Here is a 19113-nt window from a genome sequence, read left to right on the forward strand (position 1 = left end):
ACCAATCAATGTCGCCATCGTCGTCTTTGGGTGACAGCCACTGCTGCATCGATCTCCCCTTTCTCCGCATCTTGGTTCTCCACCTCTGCACCCTCGGGTCCATGGAGGTCTCCTGAAGCCTTCTACACCCCCTGAGGAGACATGCATCCCCGGAGCCTCTCCTCATCATTGCCCTACCCCACTGCTAGTTGTGTTTATCGAGGCTTCCATTATGGTGCTCCTTCTTTGTCCCAGACCACCTAAGTGAGTTCCAGATGGCAACCTGCTTCGGTAGCTCTTCTTTGCCCTTTCTTGGTCCCTTCTGTAACTCTCGCGCCCTAGCGCCACCACTTTCGGCTATTAACTTCCCATGACCATGACTTAAACCACTCATATATAAAGTTACATAAAAAAGAATACAAGACTGTCGGCTTGCCATTGTCGTGTTTTATGGATAGCCATGTGCTGCGACCCATCATTGTGCCCTCACCCTATTGCGCTTCTCCGACTGAGCTACAAGTGGAGGCAGATGAGATTGCCAGAGGTTGGTCTGGTTGGAGTAACCATTGTTGATGAGAAATAGGGGGTTGAGAGGAGGGAGAAGGAAGAATACAAGGAGAAAGATGTGGGCATTTTGGTCTGACATAATGGTATTTAGAGGTGTGATGCAAAGTCTAGCTATATTTTTCAAAAGAGGAAACTTTGCAGGGGCATTTATCTAAATAGGTGAAATTGCGGTGACATTTATCTATTTATTAATCCTCCATCCAAGTCTGGTACAAACCAAAAATGGTGATTTTGGAATGGTGAGTGCTAGGCGCCGACGCGTCGGCCCAAATTTGGGTCGGTCGCCGCGCCGTCGTCTGATCTGGCACACCACAGCCATTCAAAAAATGTCTACCCCGATCTGGCCTCCTCGTTGACTCGTCCTCTTCCTCTCAATGCATCCTAGAAAATAATCCCCCTGCTGCTGCCCACGCGACTATGCGCCCATGTGCAGCTCCGTGAGGGCACCGTCCGCTGGCCGCCGGGGGCTCTCACCCCAATGCCTTGCTGCCCCTTGATACGTCTCCAACGTATCTATAATTTTTTATTGTTCCATGCATTATATTATCTATTTTGGATGTTTTATATGCATTATTATGCTATTTTATATTATTTCTGGGACTAACTTATTAACCTAGAGCCCAGTGTCAGTTTCTGTTTTTTCCTTGTTTTTCAGTTTCGCAGAAAAGGAATACCAAACGGAGTCCAAATGGAATGAAACTTCACGGTGATTTTGCTTGGACCAGAAGACACCCAGGGGACTTGGAGTCCAAGCCAGAAGATCCACGAGGCGGCGGCAAGGGTGGAGGGCGCGCCCTAGGGGGCGCCCCCTAGCTACCTTGTGGGCCCCTCGTGACCTTCCCGACCTAGCTCTTCGTCCTATATATTCACATATATTCCAAAACCCTCAGGGGAGTCCACAAAAATACTTTACCGCCGCCACAACCTTCTGTTCCCATGAGATCCCATCTTGGGGCCTTTTCCGGCATCATGCCGGAGGGGAATTCGATCACGGAGGGCATCTACATCAACTCTATTGCCCTTCCGATGAAGCGTGAGTAGTTTACCATAGATCTACGGGTCCATAGCTAGTAGCTAGATGGCTTCTTCTCTCTCTTTGATTCTCAATACCATGTTCTCTTCGATGTTCTTGGAGATCTATCCGATCTAATCTTCTTTTGCGGTGTGTTTGTCAAAATCCGATGAATTTTGGATTTATGATCAGCTTATCTATGAATATTATTTGAATCTTCTCTGAATTCTTATATGCATGATTTGATATCTTTGTATTTCTGTTTGAATTATCGGTTTTGTTTGGCCAACTAGATTGGTTTTTCTTGCAATGGGAGAGGTGCTTAGCTTTAGGTTCAATCTTGCATGATTTCATCCAGTGACAAAGTAGGGGTAGCGAGACACGTATTGAATTGTTGTCATCGAGGATAAAAAGATGGGTTTTTCATTATATTGCTTCAGTTTATTCCTCTATATCATGTCATTTTACTTAAGGCGTTACTCCGTTCTTTATGAACTTAATACTCTAGATGCATGTTGGATAGCGGTTGATGTGTGGAGTAATAGTAGTAGATGCAGGCAGGAGTCGGTCTACTTGACACGGACGTGATGCCTATATGCATAATCATTGCCTTGGATATCGTCATAACTTTGCGCTTTTCTATCAATTGCTCGACAGTAATTTGTTCACCCACCGTATTATTTGCCTTCAAGAGAGAAGCCTCTAGTGAAACCTATGGCCCCCGGGTCTATTTTCCATCATATTTGTTTCCGATCTACTATATTGCAATCTTTTATTTTCAGTTCTATAAACCAAAAAACCCAAAAATATTTAGTTATCTTTTATTTAGTTTTATCTATCTCTATCAGATCTCACCTTTGCAAGTGACCGTGAAGGGATTGACAACCCCTTTATCGCGTTACGTGCAAGTGTTTGATTGTTTGTGTAGGTGCATCTATTGGGGACTTGCGCGTTTCTCCTATTGGATCAATATCTTGGTTCTTAACTGAGGGAAATACTTATCTATACTGTGCTGCATCACCCTTTCCTCTTCAAGGGAAAAACCAACGCATGCTCAAGAAGTAGCAGGAATAATTTCTAGCGCTATTACCGGGGAGATCTACGTCAAGCCTACCAAGTACCCGTCATAAACTCTCATCTCTTGCATTACATTATTTTCCATTTACTTCGTCTCCCCCACTTCTAAAACAATTTTCAAAAAAATACAAAAAGATTTGCCTTTTTATTCGCCCTTCTTTCGTTCGTCTTTTCGTTTGCTTTTTGTTTGTCTGTTTGTTAGATCGGTTTGCTGCCACCATGTCTGAATCTGGGGAAGTTATCGTTGAAAATTTTGAGGGCCTTGCTAGTATAGATCTTGAGGGAAAACTTGGATCTTGTTCATTGGATCATGAAGCATAAATTCCCCCTAATTACAAAGCAAAAACTTTTCATGTGGGAGATGGTAATATTATTGAGAAAAGTGTTATTCAAGAATTCTTTCATTGTACGGGGTCTATGCCCATGAGTAAAAGATCTGTTCTTCTCGATATAGATTGTTATGCGAATGCCATTGTCATGCTTGTTGAAAAACTAGAAAGCAAATTTGTGCACATCCATCCTGCTTTGCAAAAGGTGTTTTTACGAACTTCCCTATATTAATCATCCTAAGGATAAAAAGATTGCCACTATCATCCTTATGCGAGAGTTTGATTTTATAATACAAGAGGCTAGGGAGATTTTTGCTTTCTATAATAAAAATGTTGAACACCCTCCGATTGAAGATATCCTCCACGATAAAGAAACTATGCGTAGTTTGGGATCTAGGGATTATCAATCTTACAGTGACAATCTTAGGAGGAGAGTTCCCTATTCAGAAATCTCTCAAGCCTTGTACCTTGAGGCCTACGAGGAATTTGATTGGATTACAGGGGGAATTTATGTAGGATTTAATAAGGATTGGTTGGAAAAGATGATTAAGGAACCCGTTAGAAATGAGATACGTATTTTATATGACGATATATATGGTGATGATCCAGATTGCGGGTTTATGAATGTCGAAATCACTAGTCAAAGTCCTTTTCATGATTTAAGTTTGTACACTAGAAGGGAAATAAAGGAAAGAATAGATTTGTTAAGATGAGTTTTGGAAGATTTGATGAAAAATGAATTGTGTACCAAAGATGACAATACCTAGATCTATGTTTTTATGCCTAGCTAGGGGCGTTAAACAATAGTGCTTGTTGGGAGGCAACCCAATTTTCTCTTTGTGTTTTTTGTTTTGCTACTATTTTTGAATAAAATACACATTGTTACCTTGATACTCTCCAACGTATCAATAATTTTTTATTGTTCCATGCTGTTATATTATCATTCTTGGAAGTTTTACAATCATTTTATATCTTTTTTGGTACTAACCTATTGACATAGTGCCCAGTGCCAGTTGTTGTTTTTTGTATGTTTTTACATTGCAAGAAATTAATACCAAACGGAGTCCAAATGCAGCGAAACTTTTTGAGGATTTTTTCTGGACCAGAAGACACAAGATGGGCCAAGAAAGTACCTGAGGGGTGCTCCGAGGGGAGCACAACCCACCAGGGCGCGCCCAGGTGGGTTGTGCCCACCTCGGTGGCCTCCCGCACTGCCTCTTTGCTCTATAAATACCCCAATATTCCAGAAACCCTAGGAGAGTCGACGAAAATCAATTCCAGCCACCGCAAGTTCCAGAACCACCAGATCCAATCTAGACACCATCACGGAGGGGTTCATCATGCCCATTGGTTCCTCTCCGATGATGCGTGATTAGTCTTTTGTGGACCTACGGGTCCGTAGTTAGGAGCTAGATGGCTTCCTCTCTCTCTTTTGATTCTCAATACAATGGTCTCTTGGAGATCCATATGATGTAACTCTTTTTGCGGTGTGTTTGTTGGGATCCGATGAACTTTGAGTTTATGATCAGATCTATCTTTTTATCCATGAAAGTTATTTGAGTCTTCTTTGATCTCTTATATGCATCATTGCTTATAGTCCCATATTTCTTCTCCGATATTTGGGTTTTGTTTGGCCAACTTGATCTATTTATCTTGCAATGGGAAGAGGTGCTTTGTGATGGGTTTGATCTTACGGTGCTTGATCCCAGTGACAGAAGGGGAACCGACACGTATGTATTGTTGTTTTTAAGGATAACAAGATGGGGTCTATTTCTACATAAATAGATCTTGTCTACATCATGTCATCATTCTTATTGCATTACTCCGTTTCTCCATGAACTTAATACACTAGATGCATGCTAGATAGCGGTCAATGTGTGGAGTAATAGTAGTAGATGCAGGCAGGATTCGGCCTACTAATCTTGGACGTGATTGCTACCTCTTGAGCACTGCGTTGGTTTCCCTTGAAGAGGAAAGGGTGATGCAGTAAAGCAGCGTAAGTATTTCCCTCAGTTTTTGAGAACCAAGGTATCAATCCAGTAGGAGGCCACGCACGAGTCCCTCGCACCTACACAAACAAATAAATCCTTGCAACGAACGCGATAAGGGGTTGTCAATCCCTACACGGTCACTTACGAGAGTGAGATCTGATAGATATGATAAGATAATATTTTTGGTATTTTTATAATAAAAATGCAAAGTAAAATAGAAGGCAATAAAATAACTAAGTGTTGGAAGATTAATATGATGGAGAATAGACCCGGGGGCCATAGGTTTCACTAGTGGCTTCTCTCAAGAGCATAAGTATTACGGTGGGTGAACAAATTACTATTGAGCAATTGATAGAATTGAGCATAGTTATGAGAATATCTAGGTATGATCATTTATATAGGCATCACGTCCGTGATAAGTAGACCGACTCCTGCCTGCATCTACTACTATTACTCCACACATCGACCGCTATCCAGCATGCATCTAGAGTATTAAGTTCATAAGAACAGAGTAACGCTTTAAGTAAGATGACATGATGTAGAGGGATAAACTCATGCAATATGAAATAAACCCCATCTTGTTATCCTCGATGGCAACAATACAATGCGTGCCTTGCTGCCCCTACTGTCACTGGGAAAGGGCACCGCAAGATTGAACCCAAAGCTAAGCACTTCTCCCATTGCAAGAAATATCAATCTAGTAGGCCAAACCAAACTGATAATTCGAAGAGACTTGCAAAGATAACCAATCTTACATAAAAGAATTCAGAGAAGATTCAAATATTGTTCATAGATAAACTTGATCATAAACCCACAATTCATCGGTCTCAACAAACACACCGCAAAAGAAGATTACATCGAATAGATCTCCACAAGAGAGGGGGAGAACATTATATTGAGATCCAAAAAGAGAGAAGAAGCCATCTAGCTAATAACTATGGACCCGAAGGTCTAAGGTAAACTACTCACACATCATCGGAGAGGCTATGGTGTTGATGTAGAAGCCCTTCGTGATCAATGCCCCCTCCGGTGGAGCTCCGGAAAAGGCCCCAAGATGGGATTTCACGGCTACAGAAGGTTGCGGCGGTGGAATTAGGTTTTTGGCTCCATATCTGGTAGTTTGGGGGTACGTAGGTATATATAGGAGGAAGAAGTACATCGGTGGAGCAACATGGGGCCCACGAGGGTGGAGGGCGTGCCTGGGGGGTAGGCGCGCCCCCCTACCTCGTGCCCTCCTGGTTGATGTCTTGACGTAGGGTCCAAGTGCTCTGGATCACGTTCGTTCCGAAAATCACGTTCCCGAAGGTTTCATTCCGTTTGGACTCCGTTTGATATTCTTTTTCTGCGAAACTCTGAAATAGGCAAAAAAACAACAATTCTGGGATGGGCCTCCGGTTAATAGGTTAGTCCCAAAAATAATATAAAAGTGTATAATAAAGCCCAATAAAGTCCAAAACAGAATATAATATAGCATGAAGCAATCAAAAATTATAGATACATTGGAGACGTATCAAGCATCCCCAAGCTTAATTCCTGCTCGTCCTCAAGTAGGTAAATGATAAAAACAGAATTTTTGATGCGGAATGCTACTTGGCATAATTTCAATGTAATTCTCTTAATTGTGGTATGAATATTCAGATCCGAAAGATTCAAGACAAAAGTTTAATATTGACATAAAAATAATAGTACTTCAAGCATACTAACAAAGCAATCATGTCTTCTGTCACAGCCCTAGCTTTAGCTTTGCTTGTGGACTAATCTTGGTTGCTGCATCATGTTTAAATTTTGCTTAAACTTGAAATAGGGGTGATCAATCCCTAGCACCCAAAAGAACTCAACTAGGTTCAACTTAAAAACATTTTCAATGAACCCAAATGCCCTTTAGAAAAGTTCATGATTTTTGTTAAAGGTGAAAACCTCTGCCAAAAATGATGCACCTATTTCTAGGCCATTCTGGATTTTTGAATTAAATCTTATTGTATTTGACTTTTGGGCATTTAAATACTATAAATAATTTAAATGTTCAAATAATGTTGGAACTATTTTTGGGCCACTGAAATAATTCAGCAAGTGTCCATGAATATTTTCAGGATTTTAGGAAATGCCTTGGTATTTTTCCTAAGCTCAAAACAGAGGCAAATAATTAGAAAACAAAAACAAATTAGAAAACAGAAGAGAGGGAGAGCTTACCTGGCCTCACCTGTGTAGCCACCAGAGGGGCCAGCCCACCACTGTAGCGGCCCAGCCCACCGAGGGCAGAGCCGTCTTCCTCCTCCTGCCAGTAGGCAGAGGGGAAGCGTGGAGCGCGCGCGTGCGAACGCGGCCACCTCCTGCTTGCCACCGAGGCGCCCCCGACGCGTCTGGAGACGCCCCGCAGCCCCTCGCTTCTCTCCCTCACTCGCTGCTCTCTCTCCCGACCTCTTCCCCCTCCTCTGCTCCCTCTTCCTCTCTGCCGAGTGGAGCTCGTCGACGCCGCTCGCCGTTGCCGTGGCCATCGAGCCCCCCTCGCCTAGCTAGGATGCCCAGCAGCTCCGCCACCTCGCGCTACGCCTCTCCACCTAAATAAGCCACTCCGGACGCCCTGCAAACGACTGCACCATCATCGTCTTCGAGCTTCGGCCGCCGGCAACCCCACCGTCGATTCGACGCCGTCCGTGCCTCCCCGAGCTCGCCGAGAAGCTCTTCGTGACCGCGGTGAGCCCCGGGTCATTTTCCCCTAACCCTGTCCCCGTTTGGTTGCCGTAGCACCATTCCCCACGAGCACCGAAGCCGCCGTCCGCCATTGCCACTGCACGCATAGCCTCCGTGCTCCCCTGGCCTCACCGCGCTGCTCTAAGTGCTCCCCGTGCCTAGCAGGTGCTGCCCAGCCCCTCCATTTGCTCACTGATACACCGTAGCGACGCGCCCGTGCACCACCGAACACCACCGCCGCCAAAGCTCGTCGCCGGCATGAATTCCGGTGACCCCGCGACCTCTCACTTGGTCCTTTGGATGCGCAAGATCAAGGGCTATCCCCTGGTGCCCTCAGCGTGGCAAGCCGACGCCTCTAGCGCAAGTCCGGCGTGCCCCGCCGTGTTCTGTGGTCGCCGCCGCTGAACTCCGACGACCGATGACGTGGACGTCATTAGGCGCTAACCCAACCAGCTAATCACCCTAACAGCCACTGACAGCGGGCCCTACCGCAGGGTCAAACCCAGTCAGCATTGGGTTTGACCGCGTTTAGCCCCTGTGTCACTGACATATGGGCCACACCTGTCAGGTTTGACTCTGGTTAGGCGCTGTTGACCAGCTGACGTCACAGTGACGCAGTGCTGACGCAATAACTCATTTTCTGGATTTAAAATAATTCAGAAAATTCCAGAAAATAGTATAAACTTCTAAAATTCATAGAAAATAAACCGTAACTCCAAATGAAAAGATTTATATATGAAAAATGATCAGAAAAATCCAATCTATCCATCTGTACCATTTTCATGCATGTTAGAACAACTTATGGCTGCTGTTTAGACCAAATCATATAAATGGCATTTAAACCCTCACATATGAAGTTTGAATTTGAACCTAAGGTTCAAACCAACTCCATCTAATATGTTGCTAATTGCATTAGCTTAAAACACATCATATTGACATGTCATGATCATGCATCATATTGTGCATTGCATTGATTGTGTTTTGCTTCTCAGTTGCCGGTATTGTCCCCTCTCGATAGCCGTGATTCCGACGATGAGTTCGATGACACCGATGAAGAACTATAATATCTTCAGAAGTGCCAGGCAAGCAAAAACCCCCTTGTTCATTCCGATACAATCCCATTCTCTCGCTCCTGCTCTCTTCTACTGCATTAGGACAACATCGATTCAACTGTTACATGTTGCGGTAGTTGAACCCCTTTTCCTCTGCATGACCTGTCATTGCCACAGTAAATAGAGGAAACCCACTAGCATGAGTAGGAGTTGTTTGAGCCCTGATGTGCCTACTCATTCATGCTTGTTTGTCATGCCTGCTACTGGTTAGAGTTGAGTCGGGTCTGATTCGTCGGGGATGAATTGGAATGGTGATGAACATGTCTTACTGTGTGTGAGCTAAGTGTGTGAACACGATTTGGTAAAGGTAGCGGTGAGAGGCCATGTAGGAGTACATGGTAGGTTGTCTCATTGAAGCCGTCCTCAGGAACTGAGTTCTGTGTTTGTGATCCATGATACAGTTACTACCACGCATTGGGCCCGAAACCAATGGACCCTCTCGGCTTCTTAATCACCCTTGTCCTCTGTCCAGGAGTTGCAAGTAGTTTCTGGTGTTTGTAGTATGCTGGAGGTCGTGGACAGCGCTGACCGAGGGGTGGGCTGTGATGCGGTAGGCACGTGGCACGGTGTACCGGGCGCCCGTTTGGTGTCTCGGGAACCCTGCACACATCGTTCGGGGCCGTATGTGGAAACCTCGGCCGGACTCCCTGCGGATGGAACCTGAATAGGCGATAAACCTGGACTAGAGACTTGAGTGTTTAGGTAGGCTGTGGCCGACTCCCTCGCCAGGCTTCCGCTTGAAGGTTGCCGAGGTACACGACGTGTACATGGTGGTAAGTGGCGAGAGCGTGTGTGACGAAGTACACCCCTGCAGGGTTAATATGATCTATTCGAATAGCCGTGTCCGCGGAAATGGACTTCTGGGTTGCCTATAACAGTTCATAGACAAGTGAAAGTGGATACTCTAAAATACGCAAGATAAGCGTGAGTGCTATGGATGGCGTTCTCGTAGGGAGACGGGAGCGGATCCATAGTGGTGTATTGATATGGTGAATATGTGGACTCGTGTGCGCCACCTCAAAAGAGTTACTTGCGATTGTAGCCTAGGATAGCCACCGAGTCAAAGCTGGCTTGCTGCAGTTAAACTCCACCACCCCCTTTTGATACCGATGCATATGTAGATAGTTCTGATGTAAGTCTTGCTGGGTACATTTGTACTCACGTTTGCTTATTTTATGTTTTGCAGAGAGACGTCAGTCTCTCTAGTAGTTCCGTGTGGACTTCGACGTTTAGCTTGATACCTCAGCTACGATCTTGTGCCCTCGGCAGGATCTGGTAGATAGTCAGGCTTCTCAGCCTTTTTCATTTGTAGATGTCTGTACTCAGACATGTTAAGCTTCCGCATGTGCTTTGACTTGTATGCTCTGAATGTTGGGTCATGAGACCCATGTTTGTAATATCTGGCTCTTCGGAGCCTAATGAATAAATACTCTGAGTCGTAGAGTCTTATTGTGATGCCATGTTGTATTTGCACATATCGAGCATATTGTGTGTATGATTGAAATGCTTGGTATGTGTGGGATCCGACAACCTAGTTGTGTATCCTTGGTAGCCTCTCTTATGGGGAAATGTAGTCTTGTGCTCCATGAGCCATAGTAGTCCGCTACAGCCCGGTTCACCGGAGTCCTGCTAGCCCAGCACTACTGCTCCGGAACACTTGACTGGCCGGCATGTGATTCACTTCGTTCCTGTGTCTGTCCCTTCAGGGAAATGTCACGCGGTGACATCCGGAGTCCTGCCTAGCCTGCTATAGCCCGGGTTCCCGGAGTCCTGTTAGCCCAGTGCTACAGCCCGGATTCACACGCTGCTGACCGACACGTTCGATGTTGATTCATGTATGCCTGTCCCCATACGTTAGTGCCGCTTTGGGTTCACGACTAGCCATGTCGGCCCGGGTTCTCTGTCATATGGATGCTAGCGACACTGTCATATACGTGAGCCAAAAGGCGCAAACGGTCCCGGGCCATGGTAAGGCGACACCCGTGGGACTACCGTGCGTGAGGCCGCAAAGTGATATGAGGTGTTACAGGCTAGATCGGTGTGACTTAGAATCGGGGTCCTGACATCTTCCCAAAATAACATGGCCAAAGAAAGCTATCCCTACAAAATCATATAGCCTGGCTATGCTCTATCTTCATCACACAAAATATTTAAATCATGCACAACCCCGATGACAAGCCAAGCAATTGTTTCATACTTTTGATGTTCTCAAACTTTTTCAATCTTCACGCAATACATGAGCGTGAGCCATGGACATAGCACTATAGGTGGAATAGAATGGTGGTTGTGGAGAAGACAAAAAGGAGAAGATAGTCTCACATCAACTAGGCGTATCAACGGGCTATGGAGATGCCCATCAATAGATATCAATGTGAGTGAGTAGGGATTTCCATGCAACGGATGCACTAGAGCTATAAGTGTATGAAAGCTCAACAAAAGAAACTAAGTGGGTGTGCATCCAACTCGCTTGCTCACGAAGACCTAGGGCATTTTGAGGAAGCCCATCATTGGAATATACAAGCCAAGTTCTATAATGAAAAATTCCCACTAGTATATGAAAGTGATATCATAGGAGACTCTCTATCATGAAGATCTTGGTGCTACTTTGAAGCACAAGTGTGGTAAAAGGATAGTACCATTGTCCCTTCTCTCTTTTTCTCTCATTTTTTTATTTGGGCCTTTTTTTATGGCCTCTTTTTTTCGTCCGGAGTCTCATCCCGACTTGTGGGGGAATCATAGTCTCCATCATCCTTTCCTCACTTGGGACAATGCTCTAAAAATGATGATCATCACACTTTTATTTATTTACAACTCAACAATTACAACTCAATACTTAGAACAAAATATGACTCTATGTGAATGCCTCCGGCGGTGTACCGGGATACGCAATGAATCAAGAGTGACATGTATGAAAGAATTATGAACGGTGGCTTTGCCACAAATACGATGTCAACTACATGATCATGCAAAGCAATATGACAATGATGGAGCGTGTCATAGTAAACGGAACAGTGGTAAGTTGCATGGCAATATATCTCGGAATGGCTATGGAAATGCCATGATAGGTAGGTATGGTGGCTGTTTTGAGGAAGGTATATGGTGGGTATATGATACCGGCGAAAAGTGTGCGGTATTAGAGAGGCTAGCAATGGTGGAAGGAAGAGAGTGCGTATAATCCATGGACTCAACATTAGTCATAAAGAACCCATATACTTATTGCAAAAATCTACAAGTTATCAAAGCAAAGTATTACGCGCATGCTCCTAGGGGGATAGATTGGTAGGAAAAGACCATCGCTCGTCCCCGACCGCCACTCATAAGGAAGACAATCAATAAATAAATCATGCTCCGACTTCATCACATAACGGTTCACCATACGTGTATGCTACGGGAATCACAAACTTTTAACACAAGTATTCTTCCAATCCACAACTACTCAACTAGCATGACTCTAATATCACCATCTTTATATCTCAAAACAATTATCAAGTATCAAACTTCTCATAGTATTCAACACACTCATAAGATAATTTTTACTAGTCTTGGATGCCTATTACTTCAGGACTAATTTCTCAATTTAAGCAAATTACCATGCTGTTTTGTAGGACTCTCAAAATAATATAAGTGAAGCATGAGAGAATAATAGTTTCTATAAAACAAAACCACCACCGTGCTCTAAAAGATATAAGTGAAGTACTAGAGCAAAAACTATATAACTCAAAAGATATAAGTGAAGCACATAGAGTATTCTAATAAATTCCGAATCATGTGTGTCTCTCTCAAAAGGTGTGTACAGCCAGGATGATTGTGGTAAACTAACAAATAAAGACTCAAATAATACAAGACGCTCCAAGCAAAACACATATCATGTGGTGAATAAAAATATAGCTACAAGTAAAGTTACCGATGGAAGTAGACGAAAGAGGGGATGCCTTCCGGGGCATCCCCAAGCTTTGGCTTTTAGGTGTCCTTAAATTATCTTGGGGGTGCCATGGGAATCCCCAAGCTTAGGCTCTTGCCACTCCTTGTTCCATAATCCATCAAATGTTTAACCGAAAACTTGAAAACTTCACAACACAAAACTCAGGAGAAAATCTCGTGAGCTCCGTTAGCGAAAGAAAACAAAAGACCACTTCAAGGTACTGTAATGAACTCATTCTTTATTTATATTGGTGTTAAACCTACTGTATTCCAACTTCTCTATGGTTTATAAACTCTTTTACTAGCCATAGATTCATCAAAATAAGCAAACAACACACGAAAAACAGAATCTGTCAAAAATAGAACAGTCTGTAGTAATCTGTAACTAACGCAAACTTCTGGAACTCCAAAATATCTACCAAAATAGGAAGACCTAGCCAATTTGTTTATTGATCAGCAGCAATTGGAATCAATATTTTATCACGTTCTGGTGATTTTTAACAATTATTTTCGTGAACAGAAAGTTTCTGGAATTTTCAGCAAGATCAAATAACTATCATCCAAGAAGATCCTATAGGTTTAACTTGGCACAAACACTAATTAAAACATAAAAACAAATCTAACCAGAGGCTAGATCAAATATTTATTCCTAAACATAAGCAAAAAAGCAAGAAAAACTAAAATAAAATTGGGTTGCCTCCCAACAAGCGCTATCGTTTAACGCCTTTTTAGCTAGGCAATGAGAATTTTAATGATGCTCACATGAAAGACAAGAATTGAAGCGCAAAGAGAGCATCATAAAACATGTGACAAACATATTTAAGTCTAACATACTTCCTATGCATAGGCATATTATAGGCAAACAAATTATCATAGCAATCAAAAACTAGCATATGCAAGGAAGAGGAAAGAAACAATAGCAATCTCAACATAACGAGAGGTAATTTAGTATCATGAAAACTCCTACAACCATATTTTCTTCTCTCATAATAATTACATGTGGGATCATAAGCAAATTCAACAAAATAGCTATCACAAAACATATTCTCAACACGATCCACATGCATGCGAAGTTGACACTCTTCCAAAATAGTGGGATTAACATTAGCTAAAGTCATGACCTCTCCAACCCCACTTTTATCAAAAACCTCATAAGATTGATCAAAATCCAAATGTGTGGGATCTAAAGTTGACACTCTTCCAAACCCACTTTCAATACTATTGCAAACATTATTATCAATCTCATATTCATCATGGGGCTTAAATAAATTTTCAAGATCATAAGAAGAATCACCCCAATCATGATCATTACGACAAGTAGTAGACATAGCAAAACTAGCATCCCCAAGCTTAGGGTTTTGCATATTATTAGCATGATTTACATCAAGAGAATTTATAGTAAAATCATTGCAATCATGCTTTTTATTCAAGGAGCTGTCGTGAAACTCTTCATAAAGTACTTCATCACAATTTTCAGATTCAATAATTTCAAGCAAAACTTCATAAAGATAATCTAGTGCACAAAACTCACTAGCAATTGGTTCATCATAATTGGATCTCTTAAAAAGATTAGCAAGAGGATGAGGATCCATAGATCTTAGCAAGCAAAGATGCAAGCAAAAAGAAGGCACATGGTAACACAAGATTGAACAGAGGAAGGGCGAATAAAACGGCAAAGGTGAAGTGGGGAGAGGAAAACGAGAGGCAAATGGCAAATAATGTAATTCGGGAGATAAGGGTTTGTGATGGGTACTTGGTATGTTGACTTTTGCGTAGACTCCCCGGCAACGGCGCCAGAAATCCTTCTAGCTACCTCTTGAGCACTGCGTTGGTTTTCCCTTGAAGAGGAAAGGGTGATGCAGTAAAGCAGCATAAGTATTTCCTTCAGTTTTTGAGAACCAAGGTATCAATCCAGTAGGAGGCCATGCACGAGTCCCTCGCACCTACACAAACAGATAAATCCTCGCAACCAACGTGATAAGGGGTTGTCAATCCCGACACGGTCACTTACGAGAGTGAGATCTGATAGATATGATAAGATAATATTTTTGGTATTTTTATGATAAAGATGCAAAGTAAAATAGAAGGCAATAAAATAACTAAGTGTTGGAAGATTAATATGGTGGAGAATAGACCCGGGGGCCATAGGTTTCACTAGTGGCTTCTCTCAAGAGCATAAGTATTACGGTGGGTGAACAAATTACTGTTGAGCAATTGATAGAATTGAGCATAGTTATGAGAATATCTAGGTATGATCATGTATATAGGCATCACGTCCGTGATAAGTAGACCGACTCCTGCCTGCATCTACTACTATTACTCCACACATCGACCGCTATCCAGCATGCATCTAGAGTATTAAGTTCATAAGAACAGAGTAATGCTTTAAGCAAGATGACATGATGTAGAGGGATAAACTCATGCAATATGATATAAACCCCATCTTGTTATCCTCGATGGCAACAATACAATACGTGCCTTGTTGCCCCTGCTGTCACTGGGAAAGGACACCGCAAGATTGAACCCAAAGCTAAGCACTTCTCCCATTGCAAGAAAGATCAATCTAGTAGGCCAAACCAAACTGATAATTCGAAGAGACTTGCAAAGATAACCAATCATACATAAAAGAATTTAGAGGAGAATCAAATATTGTTCATAGCTAAACTTGATCATAAACCCACAATTCATCGGTCTCAACAAACACACCGCAAAAGAAGATTACATCGAATAGATCTCCACAAGAGAGGGGGAGAACATTGTATTGAGATCCAAAAAGAGAGAAGAAGCCATCTAGCTAATAACTATGGACCCGAAGGTCTGAGGTAAACTACTCACACATCATCGGAGAGGCTATGGTGTTGATGTAGAAGCCCTCCATGATCGATGCCCCCACCGGCGGAGCTCCAAAGAAGGCCCCAAGATGGGATTTCACGGGTACAGAAGGTTGCGGCGGCGGAATTAGGTTTTTGGCTCCGTATCTGGTAGTTTGGGGGTACGTAGGTATATATAGGAGGAAGGAGTACGTCGGTGGAGCAACATGGGGCCCACGAGGGTGGAGGGCGCGCCCCCCTACCTCGTGCCCTCCTGGTTGATGTCTTGATGTAGGGTCCAAGTCCTCTGGATCACGTTCGTTCCGAAAATCACGTTCCCAAGGTTTCATTCCGTTTGGACTCCGTTTGATATTCTTTTTTTGCGAAACTCTGAAATAGGCAAAAAAACAGCAATTCTGGGCTGGGCCTCCGGTTAATAGGTTAGTCCCAAAAATAATATAAAAGTGTATAATACAGCCCAATAATGTCCAAAACAGAATATAATATAGCATGAAGCAATCAAATATTATAGATACGTTGGAGACGTATCAGTGATGTCTATATAATCACTACTGCAGGATGCTGCTAACGCGACACTACGATTAGAGGCCCTTCGACGAAACTGTGCGCGATGCAATAATCGCAAACGGTGGTGTAAAAGAACCGTCAAAAAAGGTGAAAAATGTTTGTGATGGCGGAGCCATCAAACACAGTTCAGATTTTAGTTGCGTGTGCGATGCAGGGCATACGGTTCAGTTCAATTAACTGTTTGCGATGAGTCGGAACAAAAGAAACGGGCAACCTGATGAAGGCGTGTGTGATATACGGCATACGGTTCATTCAGATGAAGTGTTTGTGATGAGGAGGAACAATAGAAACGGGCAGCTAGATAAAGGTGTGTGCGATTGAGGGCATACACTTCAGAAGGATTAACTGTCTGCGATTAGGCAACAGAACAGAAACGGGTCAGCCAGGTCAAAGTGTCTACGATTGATGGCATACACTTCACACGGATGAACTCTTTGCGATTAGCCACAACAAACAAAAATAGTTAAATAGATCAATGTGTGTGTGCTAGACGGGCACACACATTCTAATTAAGAGAAGCGTGCGCGGTGGTAATAACGAGTGCGCGCGATTGTTGGAACAAGACGTGTGCTGACATTGCCTATTGCGGTGCACCCTATGGTGCAAATGCCACGTACGCGGCCGAGAAGGCATGCCCACGTTACGCCTTTCGGGAATAGTGCCGCACTTATAACCATCAATAAATTTTGAGCCTGCGTCCCGTCACATTCCAAATTGCAAACCTGTTCACACCGATCAAAACATAAACGGTTTCCCACTTAGGAGAGTATTAGTACTCGGTTATAAATACTACTACTCCAGATGACTGCACATTCCTCCTCAACTCCTCATCCACAAAAACAAACAAGTCATTCATCATTGTTCCCTTGCGTCTGCCATGGCCAGCGTGAGTTCTGGGTCGAGAGATTGCCACCAGGGAGATGCGAGCATGGAAGCGGAAGCACGAGAGATGTCCCGCCTCGCCGCGAACGCAGCCGGCATGTCCCGCCGCGCGGTTGTAGCAGCACAGAGGTCCCGCCGCGCCGCCGAATCAGCACCGAGGTTCCGCCACGCCGCCGATGCAGCAGACTGGTCCGGCCGTGCCACGGAAGCAGAAGAGATGTCCCGCCGCCCCGCGAATGCAGCAAAGATGTCCTCCCGTGCCGCGGCGGCCTGGGAAAATGTCTCGTGGGCAGGCGAGGACTCTTACGGGCGCATGCATGCGATCGTCCATAGCCAGATGGATCAGATCTCCGGCTGGGCGAGGTTGCAGGACAACATGAAAGCCTCTTTTGAACAGGCTACTGGCGTCATCCGGCAACTAAATGAGAGCAATGCGAAGCTCCTGGCCGAGCGTGACCTGCTGAGGGCGAAGATCGTCGAAAGTGTGGAGCAGCAGGAGGAGACCACTGCCTTGTTGAAGAGGACCGGCATCATCATCGAGAAACTTATGGACGAGAATGGCATGCTGCGCATCGAGCGTAGAAGGCTGGTAGAGGAATCAGTGTATGCTCTCAAACAGCATCTTGAAGACAAGAAAGAGCTCATCGCCACTCGCCGCGGAGACTAGTTCCGGCGGCTTGCAGCAACGCATAAAGAAAGTAGAGATCAGCGAGCCAGATCGTTGTCTTCCTTCTTCTTTTGCCCTTGTGTATTTCGGGCATTGCCGCATGTGGCTTTTTTTAATTATGTTCCTAAATATGTAAGATAATTATTATCCACTGTCATCATCCTTAATATTCATCATGCTTGCTATAAGTCGCAGTCGATGCTATATAGGTCCGTCGGATCTTACATCAAGATTCGTGCAAAACTTTATTTTCATATTTTCAATTTTCTCTCTTAAATCTCAGTCTAGTGAGACATATAGCCACGCCGTAGAACAGGGGCTCCGACACCATTAATGGAGACGTTGGGAGGAAGGTGCGCGGCGGGTAGAGGTCAAAGGGCTCTCCTCCTGATGAGCACGCGCAGGGGTCTGATCGCACGCCTCCCGTACTCAAATAGCTACCCCGCACGGCACCTCCTAGCCAATAAAAAAAGAGGATGCATGGCGGCACGTAATTGATAAGTAGAACGCCCACGGTTTCAATAATACTTGTGTTTCCGATTTGTAACGTGACATCACTTGTTCCAAAATAACTTTGTTGATTGTTAATGTGTGCGCCTTCGCAAATCAAACAGAAAAATTACCAAAGCATGTTGGTGCCATGTCATGACACCATGCCAAGTTTCATGATTTTCAGACATGTTTTGGATTTACAGGAATTAAAAAACCAAGTTTCTCAATCTTTACGGCCGAGCCACGACGCCCAGATGTTTGAATTTCATTCCCATTTCTTGCATGGGACCTAGAAATTCACCTAAGGACACACATGTGCTTTTCAACCAACTTTGGTGCACTGGAGCATGTGCTTGTAGTTCAAATTTGAATTATGCACATTAAATGCCCAGAAACTCAACTAGTGTATAAAAAAGGCCAAACGAACCCGGAATAATTCCAAAATTTAGCACGATACTTTTATTTGGTCTAATCCGCCCGTTTAAAAAAATTAAGGCAGGAGAAGGCAGTGTACGTATGTCGTTTCGCATATGGAGGTGACACGTTCCCTCTCGGAACCACGAGCTTTCTTGAGGGAAGCTCCGGTTTGCAAGAAGCTTACACCAAAGCTTGTCCCAATTCGGCCAAAAAAATTACCGCAACATGTTGGTGCCATGTCATGACACCATGCCAAGTTTCATGATTTTCAAGCATGTTTTGGATTTACAAGAATTAAAAAACCAAGTTTCTCAATCTTTACAGCCAAGCCACGACGCCCAGATGTTTGAATTTCATTCCCATTTCTTGCATGGGACCTATAAATTCACCCAAGGACACACATGTGATTTTTCAACCAACTTTGGTGCACTTGAGAATGTGCTTGTATTTCAAATTTGTATTATGCACATTAAATGCCAGAACCTCAATAAATTTATAAAACGAATCCTGAATAATTCCAAAATTTAGTCCTCCTGTGTAAAAAAATTAAGGCGGGAGAAGGCAGTGTACGTATGTCG

The sequence above is a fragment of the Aegilops tauschii genome, chromosome 7 (assembly GCF_002575655.3).
Source record: "Aegilops tauschii subsp. strangulata cultivar AL8/78 chromosome 7, Aet v6.0, whole genome shotgun sequence".
Classification (NCBI taxonomy): Eukaryota; Viridiplantae; Streptophyta; class Magnoliopsida; order Poales; family Poaceae; genus Aegilops; species Aegilops tauschii.